Source organism: Chiloscyllium plagiosum, unplaced genomic scaffold, assembly GCF_037043375.1.
Source record: "Chiloscyllium plagiosum isolate Xiang-an unplaced genomic scaffold, Cpla_swu_hap1 HiC_scaffold_17, whole genome shotgun sequence".
NCBI lineage: Eukaryota > Metazoa > Chordata > Chondrichthyes > Orectolobiformes > Hemiscylliidae > Chiloscyllium > Chiloscyllium plagiosum.
This window is the reverse complement of record NW_028270155.1, coordinates 9,693,709-9,708,000: the sequence shown is the minus strand read 5'-3', so window position 1 is coordinate 9,708,000 and position 14,292 is coordinate 9,693,709. Positions and strand designations below refer to the sequence as shown.

Here is a 14,292-nt window from a genome sequence, read left to right as displayed (position 1 = left end):
ATTTATCTCTCCACCCTTTAGGCACTCTGCCTGTATTCCTGATGAAGGGCTTTTGCTCGAAACATCGATTTTCCTGCTCCTCGTATGCTGCCTGAACTGCTGTGCTTTTCCAACACCACTCTAATCTAGGCCCAAGAGCAGAGCCCTGTGGGACACCACTCAACACTGACATCCAGGCAGACTACTTTCCATCTACAACCACTCTCTGCCCCTGTTAGCCAGCCAATTCTGAATCCAGATAGCCAAATCTCCCTGTATCCTGACTTTATGAATCGACATACCATGGGGAACCTTATCAAATGCCTTGCAGAAGTCCATATACACCACGACCTTCATCGACCTGCCTTGTCATCTCCTTGAAAAACTCAATAAGATTAGTTAGGCACGATCTGCCCCTCAGAAAGCCATGCTGACTGCCTTTAATCATGCTATGCTTTTCCAAATAGTCATAAATCCTATCCCTCAGAATTCTTTCCAAAACCTTGCTGACCACAGACACAAGACTGACAGGTCTGTAACTGCCAGGGATTTCCCTATTACCTTTCTTGAAAAGAGGGACAACACTCACCTCCTTCCAATCCTCCGGTATGACTCCTGTGGAGATTGAGGAAGCAAAGATCTTCACCAGCGGCTTAGCAACCTCATTTCTCGCTTCCCGGAGCAACCTAGGATAAATCTGATCTGTCCCTGGGGACTTATCAATCTTAATGCTCACCAAAATATCCAACATATCAACTTCATCAATCTTGATCTGTTCAAGCCTGTATCCTACCTCTTCAAAATTCTCATTCGCAACAAGTTCCCTTTTCTTCATGAAAACTGAAGCAAAAAACTCATTAAGACTTCACTTAGCTGCTCAGACTCCACGCATAAGTTCCCTACGCTATCCCTGATCGGCTCTACCTTCTCCCTGATCATTCTCTTATTCCTCACGTATGAGTAAAATGCCTTTAGGTTCTCCCTAATCCTTCTTACCAAGCCTTTCTCGTACCCCCTCCTGGCTCTCCTTAGTCCATTTCTGAGCTCCTTTCTAGCAAGCCTATAATCCTCTAAAGCTGTGCCAGATCCTTGCTTCCTCCATCTTACGTAATCTGCCTTCTTCTTTTTGATGAGAGGCTCCTCTGTTCTTGTCATCCAAGGTTCCTTAATCTTACCCTTTCTTACCTGTCTCAGAGGAACAAATTGTGCATCACTCGCAACAACTGCTCCTTAAATAGTCTCCACATGTCTGTTGTACTCTCTCTGTGGAACAATTGCTCCCAGTCTGTACTTCCCAACTCCTGTCTGATAGTGTCATAATTTCCTTTTCCCCAATTAAATATCTTCCCTTGGTGACTGCACCTTTCCCTCTCCAAGGCTATGATAAATGTGAGGCAGTTGTGGTCACTGTCACCAAAGAATTCTCCCACACGAGATCTGACACCTGTCCTGGCTCATTGCCGAGCACCAAATCCAAAATGGCCTCTCCCCTCATCGATCTGTCGACATACTGAGTAAGGAAACCCTCCTGAACACACCTGACAAAAATGGTTCCACCCAAACCACCTGCACTAAGGAGGTTCCAGTTGATATTGGGAAAGTTGAAGTCACCCATAACAACAACCCTGTTACATTTGCATTTTTCCACAATCTGCCAGTTTATCAGTTCTTCAATCTCTCTACTGCTATTAGGGGGTCTGTCAAAAAAACCCTAATAGCAGTAGGTGGCTGCTCCCTTGCTTTTTCTAACTTCCACCCATACTGACTCAGTAGGCCAACCTTCCTCAACAACCTTTGTTTCTGTAGCTGTGATGCACTCTCTGATTAGCAATACTACACCACTCATCTTTGTCCGCCCTCCATGTTCTTTTTAAATGTTCTAAACCCTGGAACATCCAGCAACCATTCCTGCCCCTGTGAAACCCACATCTCCGTTATGGCCACAACATCATAGCCCCAAGTACTGCTCCATGCTCTAAGTTCATCACTCTTATTTCTGACACTCCTTGCATTAAAGCAGATACACTTTAACCAATCCCTTTGGTTCATCACATGAGAAACCTTCCCAATAGATTCATTACATCCTGTCACTAACCCATCTACAACTACTCCCCCTCTCAGATATGTAGCTCTGATTCCCATCTTTGTTGTTATGGGTGACTTCAACTTTCCCAATATTGACTGGAAGCTCCTCAGTGCAGATAGTTTGGGTGGAGATGGTTTTGTTAGGTTCAGGAGGGCTTTCTTAGCCAGTGTGCCAGGATGAAGTGTGATGGCTAGAGGTCATTGTGCCAGGACAGAATGGGACGGCCACTGGTCAGTATGCCAAGATGGAATGGGATGGCCAGAGGGCACCTGTCAGGATGGAGTGGGATGGCCAGTGGTCAGTGTGCCAGGATGCAGTAATGTGGCCAGTGGTCAGTGTGTGAGGATGCAGTGGGATGGCCAGAGGTCACTGTGCCAGGATTGAGTGGGATGGCCAGTGGTCACTGTGCCAGGATTGAGTGGGATGGCCTGTGGTCAGTGTGTGAGGATGCAGTGAGATGGCCAGTGGTCAGTGTGTGAGGATGCAGTGAGATGGCCAGAGTGCTCCAGTCAGGATGGAGTGGGATGGCCAGTGGTCACTGTGCCAGGATTGAGTGGGATGGCCTGTGGTCAGTGTGTGAGGATGCAGTGAGATGAAGGGACTGGGGGCATTCTAGCGAAGTTTGCCGATGATATGAAGTTAGGTGGACAGGCAGGTAGTACTGAGGAAGTGGGGAGGCTGCAGAAGGATCTAGACAGTTTGGGAGAGTGGTCCAGGAAATGGCTGATGGAATTCAATGTGAGCAACTGCGAGGTCTTGCACTTTGGAAAAAAGACTACAAGCATGGACTCCTTTCTAAACGGTGAGAAAATTCATAAAGCCAAAGTACAAAGGGATCTGAGAGTGCTAGTCGAGGATTCTCTAAAGGTAAACATGCAGGTTGAGTCCGTGATTAAGAAAGCAAATGCAATGTTGTCATTTATCTCAAGAGGGTTGGAATATAAAAGTACCGTTGTGCTACTAAGACTTTATAAAGCTCTGGTTAGGCCCCATTTGGAGTACTGTGTCCAGTTTTGGTCCCCACACCTCAGGAAGGACATACTGGCACTGGAGCGTGTCCAGCGGAGATTCACACGGATGATCCCTGGAATGGTAGGTTGAACATATGAGAAACAGCTGAGGATCCTGAGATTGTATTCATTGGAGTTTAGAAGATTAAGGGGAGATCTAATAGAAACTTACAAGATAATACATGGCTTGGAAAGGGTGGACACGAGGAAATTGTTTCCGTTAGGCGAGGAGACTAGGACCCGTGGACACAGCCTTAGAATTAGAGGGGTTAAATTCAGAACAGAAATGCGGAGACATTTCTTCAGCCAGAGGATGGTGGGCCTATGGAATTCATTGCCGCGGAGTGCAGTGGAGGCCGGGATGCTAAATGTCTTCAAGGCAGAGATTGATAAATTCTTGATGTCACAAGGAATTAAGGGCTACGGGGAGAATGCGGGTAAGTGGAGTTGAAATGCCCATCAGCCATGATTGAATGGCGGAGTGGACTCGATGGGCCGAATGGCCTTACTTCCACTCCTATGTCTTATGGTCGTATGAGATGGCCAGTGGTTAGTGTGTGAGGATGCAGTGGAATGGTCAGTGTATGAGGATGCAGTGGGATGGCCAGAGGTCAGTCTGCCAGAATGCAGTGAGATGGCCAGAGTGCACCTGTCAGGATGGAGTGGGATGTCCAGTGGTCAGTGTGCCAAGATGTTGTGGGATGGCCAGTGGTCAGTGTGTGAGGATGCAATGGGATGGCCAGTGGTCAGTGTGCCAGGATGCAGTGAGATAGCCAGTGGTCAGTGTGCCAGGATGCAGTGGGATGACCAGTGGTCAGTGTGCCAGGATGCAGTGGGATGGCCAGTGGTCAGTGTACCAGGATGGAGGGGAATGGCCAGTGGTCAGTGTGTGAGGATGCAGTGGGATGGCCAGAGGTCAGTGTGCCAGGATGCAGTGAGATGGCCAGTGGTTAGTGTGCCAGGATGCAGTGGGATGGCCAGAGGTCATTGTACCAGGATGGAGTGGGATGGCCAGTGGTCAGTGTCTGAGGATGGAGTGGGATGGCCAGTGGTCAGTGTGTGAGGATGGAGTGGAATGGTCAGAGGTCAGTGTACCTGGATGCAATGAGATGGCCAGTGGTCAGTGTGCCAGGATGCAGTGGAATGGCCAGTGGTCACTGTGCCAGGATTGAATGGGATGGCCAGTGGTCAGTGTGTAAGGATGCAGTGAGATAGCCAGTGGTCACTGTGCCAGGATTGAGTCAGATGGCCAGTGGTCACTGTGCCAGGATTGAGTGGAATGGCCAGTGGTCAGTGTGTGAGGATGCAGTGAGATGGCCAGTGGTCAGTGTGCCAGGATGCAGTGGAATGGCCAGTGGTCACTGTGCCAGGATTGAGTGGAATGGCCAGTGGTCAGTGTGTGAGGATGCAGTGAGATGGCCAGTGGTCAGTGTTTCAGGATACAGTGAGACGGCCAGTGGTCAGTGTGTCAGGATGAAGTGGGATGGCCAGTGGTCAGTGTGTGAGGATGCAGTGAGATGGCCAATGGTCAGTGCTCCAGGATACAGTGCGATGGCCAGTGGTCAATGTGTCAGAACAGAGTGGGATGGCCAGATATCAGTGTTCCAGGATGCTGTTGGATGGCCACTGTTCAGTGTGCGAAGATGCAGTGAGATGGCCAGAGGTCAGTGTGCCAGGACAGAATAGGACAGCCAGCGATTATTGGGACAGGACAGAGCAGGACATAGTACATAGAACATTACTGCGCAGTACAAGCCCTTCGGCCCTTGATGTTGCGCCGACCAGTCATACCAATCTGAAGCCCATCTAACCTACACTATTCTATGTACGTCCATATGCTTGTCCAATGACGACTTAAATGCACTTAAACTTGGCGAATCTACTACCGTTGCAGGCTAAGCATTCCATACCCTTACTACTCTCTGAGTAAAGAAACTACCTCTGGCAGCTGTCCTATATCTATCACCCCTCAGTTTAAAGCTATGTCCCCTCATGCTCGCCGTCACAATACTTGGAAAAAGGCTCTCCCTGTCCACCCTATCTAATCCTCTAAGGTTCAGCAAGCTGGGGTGGAACAGGATGGCCAGCAGTCAGCAGGCCAGGACAGAGTGAAATGGCCAGTGCTAGGTGGGCCAGTGCAGAACAGGGTGGTCGGTAGGTCACAGTGGGATAGGATAGCCAGAGGTCAGTGGGATAGGACAGAACAGGGCGGTCAGCAGGCCGGGATGGAACAAGATAGCCAGTGGTCAGTGGGCCCAGAATGGAACACGGTGGCTGTTGGGTTGGGTCCGGTGTGGTCAGCCTATCACAGATGGTGGTCAGCAGCTTGTGAGTCCAGCTGGGGTCAGTCCAGTGTGGGGGAAATCCCCCAGTGTGGACTGACTGCAGGATATCAAAGGATTGTAATGCTTTTATATTTTAATGTTATTCCATTATTTCCCTGATTTATACCACAAAGAACTATAACGTAGACTTTTAGATTTTTTTCTTTATTTCTCTATTCTTGTCCCTAATCTATCTTGTGTCTAAGCTTTGCAACTAGGTATTTTATACCTGAGATAATGCTATGTGTGTTGACATTGTACACTTTTCACTGTACTCCTGTAAATTCTTCGAACCCCTACAATGTGGAAACAGGCCCTTCAGCCCAACAAGTCCACACTGACCCTCTGAAGAGTATCCCACCCAAACCCATTCCTCATTATCCCACACTTACCCCTGACTAATGCGTTCTCCCCTTGTCTGCGTGGGTTTCCTCCAGGTGCTCCGGTTTCCTCCCACCGTCCAACGATATGCATGTCAGGTGAATTGGCCATGCTAAATTGCCCGTAGTGTTATGTTAGGGGTATGGGTGGGTTGCGCGTCAGTGTGGACTTGTTGGCCCGAAGGGCCTGTTTCCACACTGTGAGTAATCTAAGTGAATGCACCTAACCCACATATCCCTGAATACCATGGGCAATTTAGCATGGCCAATTCACCTAACCTGCACATCTTGGACTGCAGGAGGAAACCAGAGCACCTGGAGGAAATCCACACACACAGTCACCCGAGGCTGGAATCGAACACAGGTCTCTGGCATTGTGAGGCAACAGTGTTAACCACTGAGCCACCATGCCACCTGAGTACATGTCACAATAAAGCTTAATTCTAATTTGAATTCTTCTAATGTTCTTCAGTGAAGAAAATCTGCCTTTCTTACCTGGTTTGGCCTACATATGACTCCAAAGTTACAGCAATGTGCTCAATATTTACTTGCCTACTGAAATGGCCCATCAAATTACTCAGTGCAAAGGCAAATAGGGACAAATGCTGGCCTTGCTAGCGGTGCCCACATCCCATTACAAAATGAAGAATGAAAAACAAAAAAAAAGTCACTGGTTAATTATAGATTGAAAAAAGACTAGAGAGCAGGATGCCACTTTGTCTCTCTGTGCTGGCCCATTGGTAAAACTGTCTAAATGGTGCCATTCTCCCTTTCATTCTCCATCACCATCCACTTTTATCACTTTTCAAAGTCACATACTGATCAATGATGGGACACTTAGGTTGCAAAATTGTATCCAGACTAAAAGTGAAAATAGATTAGGATAGCAATGCATCAGACAGTGATCAAACTACACCAGGTAATGCTGTTAGGTTTCACTATTTGAGAATAATTAGAACCATTCTGAAATAGGGCCACTGGACCTGAAACATTACCTGAAACATTGCCTTATTTCCTCAGATGCTGCCAGACCTGCTGAATTTTCCCAGCAATTCCTATTTTTGTTATAAATCCATCAAGCTCAGTTTTTTTACATTTTCAACTAACCCAAACCTCAAATGCTTTTGCGGGGAGGGACTCTGACATTTTCATTCAGCCTTGTATTGAGAAGTATTTCCCAAGACCATCCCTGAACTGCTCCTTTCTAATTTTAAGACAATGACCCAACTTTAGACGCAAACTAGAGAATTAGTTTCATTCTGTCTAATTTATTAATTCCTTTTAATCTTGTATATTGCTGAAAATAAGATGCATTTTGTGTTTTGCATTCATCAGGACAATTTGCAAGAATAGCAGCAAGAATAACAACAAGAAAAGCTTCAAAGAAGTATCATATTTTCAGCAATGCTCAAACTTCTTATTGCCAAATGATTACTTCTTTAATATTCTGAAGCACCTCAATTAGACCAATGTCTTATAAAAAACAATGAGTTGTGTAAGTATTGCCTGAATCAGGCTTTGCTTGTTACTGGTCCACTGGCCACATGGGTGTTTTCCTGGTCGTGGAAATATTGAGTAAAGATTTTTGCACATGGTGTCTTTACTGAGTGACTGCACATAAACTACACACAATAATGGTATTGTGGGGAAAAAAAGATAAGCACTACTGCTGTGCAGTGAGTAGTGTGGGGGAAAGTAAAGAAAAACAAGATATAAACAGAACAGAAAACAGAGATTGAGGTTCTGAGGAAGGGTCACTGCCATGGAAATGTTAACTCTGATTTGGCTTCACAGATACTGGCTGAGATTTCCAGCAATTTGCTTTTCAGTTTCTGATTTCCAGTGTGCACAGTTCTTTTGGCTCTTATTCATTAATCTATTAGGCTTGAAACAGCACAACGCCTCAGTAAAACTGTACCTCATGATGTAAGCCTCTCTGTCCCAATTGTGTGCTACATCACTCCCCGGCACCTGTTAAATAGCTAGTTCTTGATCAAGCCAGCATTGAGGCACTGACTCCATCTTGATCGGCAGCGATGGGCAGTGCATGTCGTCCGTATGACCGACACGAGACTCCCCAAGTAGGTGCACTACCTCCAGTTCCGAAGTGGCAAGCGAGCCCCACCTGGACAGAGGAAGTGCTTCAGGGATACCCTTAAGGCCTGACTGGGCGAAATGCAGCATTCCCATTGATACCTGGGAATCACTGGCCCATAACTGTCCAAAGTCGTTAGAGCTCCTCAAGACTTGCCATTGGGAAAAAGCGGAAGCCAAGGGAAACAGGGAAAGAAGTGCTCTGCCACACCCACACCCCACCCACCACGTTCCCATGACCACCACTTGCCCCAAGTGTAACAGAGCCTGTGGTAGCCCCATCAGTCTGTACAGCCACCTACAAACTCACCCTGAGAGTGCAGGGAGTCATCTCATCTGCGAGGCAACACCAATGATGTTGAGTTCTTGATTGCCAAGGTGTTGAAAGGTAATTGGGGAATGGAGAGTTGAAATTAAAATCACATCATGATCTTAGAAAATGGTGGAGCAGACTGTCGGGGCTGAGTGGCAGATTCCTGATGAAGGGCTTTTGCCCAAAATGTCAATTTTCCTACTCCTCAGATGCTGCCTGACCTGCTGTGCTTTTCCAGCACTAATGTAATCTTGACTGTAAGGGCTGAGTGGTCTACTCTAATTCCTTGCTTGTACATTCGTCAAAGACCTTTCCTTAGATGCGGTACTCGAAATAAAGAACCAAACACAATGCTCCGCTGGGTACGTGTGACAAGACTTAAGTGGTGTTGCCCGATGAGTCACAGAGAATGAGAAAAAGCTCACTTCAGTGCTGTGGATGATGAAAGTATTTCTCTGGGGAGTTTGGGGGAGGGGGAGGGATTAGATTGTATTTGCCAACTAGCAGTACGGGTCACGCTCTCAGTCAGAATAACAACTCTCTTGGCTAGGATCAAAGATGTTTTCTTCAGGATGGTCACTGGGGGCCTTTAGTTTTTGTTGTTTATTGCAATGGCTTGCACTTGTGTTCACTTGAGTACAGATAATGACTAGTTCTGTAATGACAGACAAGGACTGTTGAAAACCACAAAAAGCTTCATTCATGTAGTGCTTTGTGAGTCAGCCTGGGGTTTGATAACTGAGGCCAATTTTTTCTGTCTCTCTCTTATCAGATTGCAGTTGTTGCTTTATGCAGTGTGTTAATCAAGTCTCTTATTGAACAGAATTTGGATCATGCCCAGCTGATGGCTCAGTTGATGAACGTGGACCCAGTGTGGAACAGATCCATACGGTTTTAAATCCATCTCCTACTCCCTGATGCCCGAGCACACAAAACTGTTGTAGGCTGTGAATTGTTGGTGTGTAGAACTCTCACCCCCGTTTCCATGACTTGGAGGAGCCGGGATGGACAAAGTTAAAAATCACACAACACCAGATTATAGTCCAACAGGAAGCTTTAACTTTCAGAGCGCCGCTCCTTCATCAGGTGGTTATAGAGGTTAAGATTATACTCACAGAATTTATAGCCAGAGGAGTCCAGTGTCATGAAGATGTGATACAGTAAACAATCTTAGATTAAAACTTCCATCTTTTATAATGGGATATGCTGGTTTCTGTTCTTTGATATGTAAATCCCAGAACTTTTTTTAAATTACATTCCCAAGATAGCTCAGCTTTTTAAACAATAAGTGGGAAGTCTGTCTGTGTCCCAATGCTATGTCAGTTTAAAACTCTGCAAAATTATGCAGCGGATTTGTCAGTCTGGCATAGCATTGGGACACAGACAGACTTCACACCTAGTGTTTAAAAAACTGAGCTATCTTGAGAACGTAAATTAAAAGAAGTTCTGGGATTATTCCACCCCAAATCCTCAGATTGTGACCCCTGGTTCTGGATGCACCCACCATCAGGAACATCTCCCCCTGCATCTACCCTATCTCGTCCTGTTAAAATTTTACACATCTCTAGGAGACCACCCCATCCCCCCTCACTCATCTTAACCCCAGCGAAAACCATCCTAACCTAGTTAATCTCTTCTCATCTCTCAGTCCCGCCATCCCCGGAATCAGTCTGGTAAACTTTGGCTGCACTCCTTTGAGAACGAGAGCATCCTTCCTCAGAAAAAAGAGACCAAAACTGCACACAATATTCCACATTCAAGAATCAACCACATCGCTGTGGGGTCTGCAGTCACATGTAGGCCAGACTAGGTAAGGGTAGCAGCATCCTTCCCTCGAGGACATTAGTGAACCAGATAGGTTTCTTCCAACTATCAACCACTGATTCAAGGTCATCATTACACTCAATTCCAGATTTTTAATAAATTCAAGTTCCACCATCTGCCGTGGCAGGATTCAAACCCAGGTCCCCAGAACATTAGCTTGGTCTCTGGATTAACAATCCAGCAATAGGACACTAGGCCATTGCCTTCCCTTGAGGGAGGCTGAGGGAGAGCTGCACTGTTGGAGCTGCTAACGTTCAGTTCGGTGAAAATGGGCATAAAGATCCCAGTCCATCACTTCAAGGGATAATGGGGAGCTCTCCCGATGTATCCATCAACATATTCCACTCAATTAAAACTACTAAGTTAAAAATCACACAACACCAGGTTATAGTTCAACAGGTTTAATTGGAAACACTAGCTTTCGGAGCGCTGCTCTATCATCAACCACCCGATTAAGGAGCAGCACTCTAAAAGATAATGCTTCCAATTAAACCTGTTGGACTATAACCTGGTGTTGTGTGATTTTTAACTTTGTACACCCCAGTCCAGCACTGACATCTCCAAATCATGAAAACCACTAAGAACAGCTTATCTCTTCCCCCTTCCCACACTGATAGGTAATACATTGTTGTTTGTGTGACATAGCTCGTGTTTGCTCTATGCTGTGCCATTGCACAGGGAATCTGTGCATGCATGCATGCTGGTTAGCTTGCAAATGTGTTGACTCCTATTTCCAGAGATTGCTGCCATGCATCAACCTTGGAGATGGCAGTGCAGCAAGAACAATGAGTTGCACTGCAATCATGCATTCACCAGTACTCGACTTAAAGTCGAAATGGTGCTGACAGTGAGTGTTAGCTTACTTGCTTTTAAAATATGCATCAACCTCTAATCACATTGGCTTTTAAAGTAGTCATTTTCTCATATCAGTCCGCAATGAGAAGTGCAGAATTTTTTTTAAAAATGTGGTCTTTACACACCTCTGAAATCTATGTCTAATTTCATATAATTTCATATTGAAACCAGCCATTCACTTCCCTGTCCTTCCCAGAGCATTACTCAAGTTAAAATAACATTCTCTCTGACTGTGTTCTTTAGATGCTTCTTGAATTGCAGCCTTTGACACAGTTGACTTCATCCTTCTTGTCCTGGAACTCTCTGTGAGACAGTCATTGCTTATTTACACTCTTATCTGCTCAGGTCTTGTTGGAAAGTTTCCCACCTTGCAATCTCTTCCATCCTTGTACCATAATTTCTCATGGATACTGTTCTGCCCTGTTTTTGCTGCCCTAACATGACATCATCAAAAATATTTAACAATTGAAAATTTTCATCTGTTTTCAAATTCTTCCAGAGTTTTGACCAACTCTGATATTTTTTTTCTTCTATTCTATAAGCCTTCGACTACTCTGTATTCTGACAACAGTATCTACTTGATCTACAGTATCACTCAATGTGTCCCCTTACTGGCAGCCATGTATTCAGCTCACTAGGATCTGGAATTGCTTCCTTTTCTTTGAGATCTTCCTTCGACCAAGCCAATAACTATAAGCCAATTTTGCCTTCCTTGGCTACATTATTGAATGTAGCAGATCGACCTTGGAACTTTTGAAATATGTTTAAGACATGTTTAGCAATGTCACTTACTCGGGGACATAGGTTCAAGTAAGAGTGGTAAGTTTAATGGAGATTTAAGAGGCGGGTTTCTTTTTCTGTAGAGGGTGATAAATGCCTGGAATGCTTTGCCCAGACGAGGTTAGGCAAGTGGCTACAATATCAACATCAACATTTCACAGACATCTTGACAAATGTATGAATAGGCAGGGAGTAGAGGGATATGGACAGGATAGAGGTAAAATGCACCATGTTTAAATGCATAAACAAAAACAGAAATTGCAAAAAAAAACCTCTGAAGGTCTGGCAGCATCTGTGGAGAGAAAGCAGAGTCAACATTTTGAGTCCAGTGACCCTCCTCAGAACTGATTGTCGCTAGGAAAGTGTTGATTCTTATGCAGAAGGTAGGGTGGGAGGAGAGGGTAAGGAGAAAACAATCGATGGAATAGAGCCCAAAGAGAAAAAAACAACAGTTAGACAGACAAAGGAGTGGGTAACGATCTGTCTGGGAAGGGGAATAGCTGTTAATGGACACTATGAATGGCTAACAACGGTTGTGTATAATAGCAGACTATCTGAGAATGAGGCCTGGTGTGTGGGGATGGGGGCTCAGACTTGGAGAGTTCAAACCCTAAAATTATTGAATTTGATATTGAATCCAGAAGGCTACAGGGTTCCCAAGTGGAAAATGAGGTGCTGTTCTTCCAGCTTGCGGTGTAATTCGCTGGAGCACTGCAGTAAGCCTGAGATAGAAATGTTAACCAGGAAATAGGGCGGTGTATGGAAGTGGCAGGCAACCGGAAGCTCAGGGTCTTTTTTGCGGGCAGAACATAGGTGTTCTGTGAAGCAGTCACCCAGTCTATGCTTTGTTTCCCCGTCAGGACAGCTTATTGTCAGTGTTAACCAGTCCTGTATTTGTTACCAAGTCAGTATGAGAAAGTTTCATTGACAGTAATGTATAGTCAGTCTTAACCTGAGACTTATGCCTCACATTTCCCAGATCTATTACAACTAGCTATTAAGTAATCTATAATAAACACATTGATTGGTTATCCAGATTGAGGTGAACTTTTGCTAAAAACTTTGTGTGAGGATTTTATCCCACTTGGCATCAGTAGCTTAGAATAACACCAGCAAGAAGGACTAGTGTGAGTGTGAGTCTTAGTTAAGCTTCTCAGACTCTATTATAATAAATGGAACCGTATAAATGCAAGTTGTTATAATCCCATTTCTGTATGCTTGGATCAATTTGATACACTTACACTGGTAAGTCAGGATATTGTTGGTTCTATCGACACTTCAGAACTAGAGTGTGAAATGAAGGTTGACATTTTAGCACAATCCTATATTGTGTTTTGGAGTCTCCACGTGCTTGTCTGAGTAGGTAATAAATTAGCATTGAGTACAGCATTATGCAAAGAAAAAAAGATATTTCCTGCTGTGTGAAACAAGTTCTGTCCCTTAACTGTGACACTTTGCCTTTGACCTGGGTCACACAGTGCTGACTTGCGATTAATAGAAAATTGGGACAAAAAAAGCAGGGGCAGGAGTAGGCCCTTTGAGCCTGCCCCACTATCCAATATGATCATGGTTGATCATGCAATCTCACTATCCCACTCCCAGTTTCTCTCCGTATGCCTTGATCCCTTTTGCTGCAAGGGCCACATCCAGCTCCCTCTTGAATATATCTAACAAACTAACCCCAACAGCTTTCTGTGGGAGAGAATTCCAAAGTTTTACAACTCTCTGAGTGAAGAAATTCTTCCTAATCTCAGTCCTGAATGGTTTACCCCTTAGTCTTTGACTGTAACCACCAGTCCTAGGCTTCTCAACATCAGGAACATTCTTGCTGCATCTAGCCTGTCCAGTACCATCAGGATTTTAAATGTTTCTATGAGATCCCCCCACCCTCATTCTGCTAAATTCCAGTGAGTACAGGCCTAGTCTTTCTTCATATCTCTGTTCTGTTATTCTGGGAATTAGTCTGGTGAACCTTCACTGGACTCCCTCAATAGCAAGAATGTTCCTCCTTAGACTAAGAGATCAAAACTGCACAGAAATACTCAAGGCGTGGCCTCTCAATACACTGTATAACTGCAGCAAGACATCCTTACTCCGATACTCAAATCTTTTCACTATTAAGGCCGACATGTCATTACACAGCACCTGCACGCCAACCTTCAGTGACTGTTCAACCATAAAGCACAATTGAGCACAAAAAATTAGCATTGCCATTTCAGTACAGGACTGAGGGCGTGTTGCATTGTCTGAGATGCCGTCTTTCAGATGTGATGATGAACCCAGTTTTCCCAGTGGACATAAAAGATCCAATTAGACTATTTCAAACAAGGACATAGGTTACACTGGAGGTGGCACCTTAGAAATCAAATCTCTCTGTTACCAGAGTGGTCTCAAAATTGTACAATTATACTAACCATGCAATATTTCACAATTTACCTTTCTTTTAGCAGCATTCAACAGGATCTAAACATTAGGCTCGATTTTGTCCAGAGTTGTATTGAATTCAAATTTCACCTTTTGTCATGATTGGTTTCGAACTCATGACCTCAGAAAATTAGCCCAACAATTTGGATTACATTGTCGAGTGATACTACCACCACCTCACTGCCTCTTTTATTAAACTTATAATGTTAACTTTATTAAACTG

At 44.8% G+C, this 14,292-nt stretch overlaps 1 long non-coding RNA gene across 1 annotated transcript in view; it reads left to right on the top strand.

Annotated features, from left to right (window-relative positions):
• The window catches only part of LOC148147280 (uncharacterized), a 100,797-nt gene that overhangs the window by 62,446 nt on the left and 24,059 nt on the right, over positions 1–14,292 (top strand). The window lies entirely within an intron of this gene.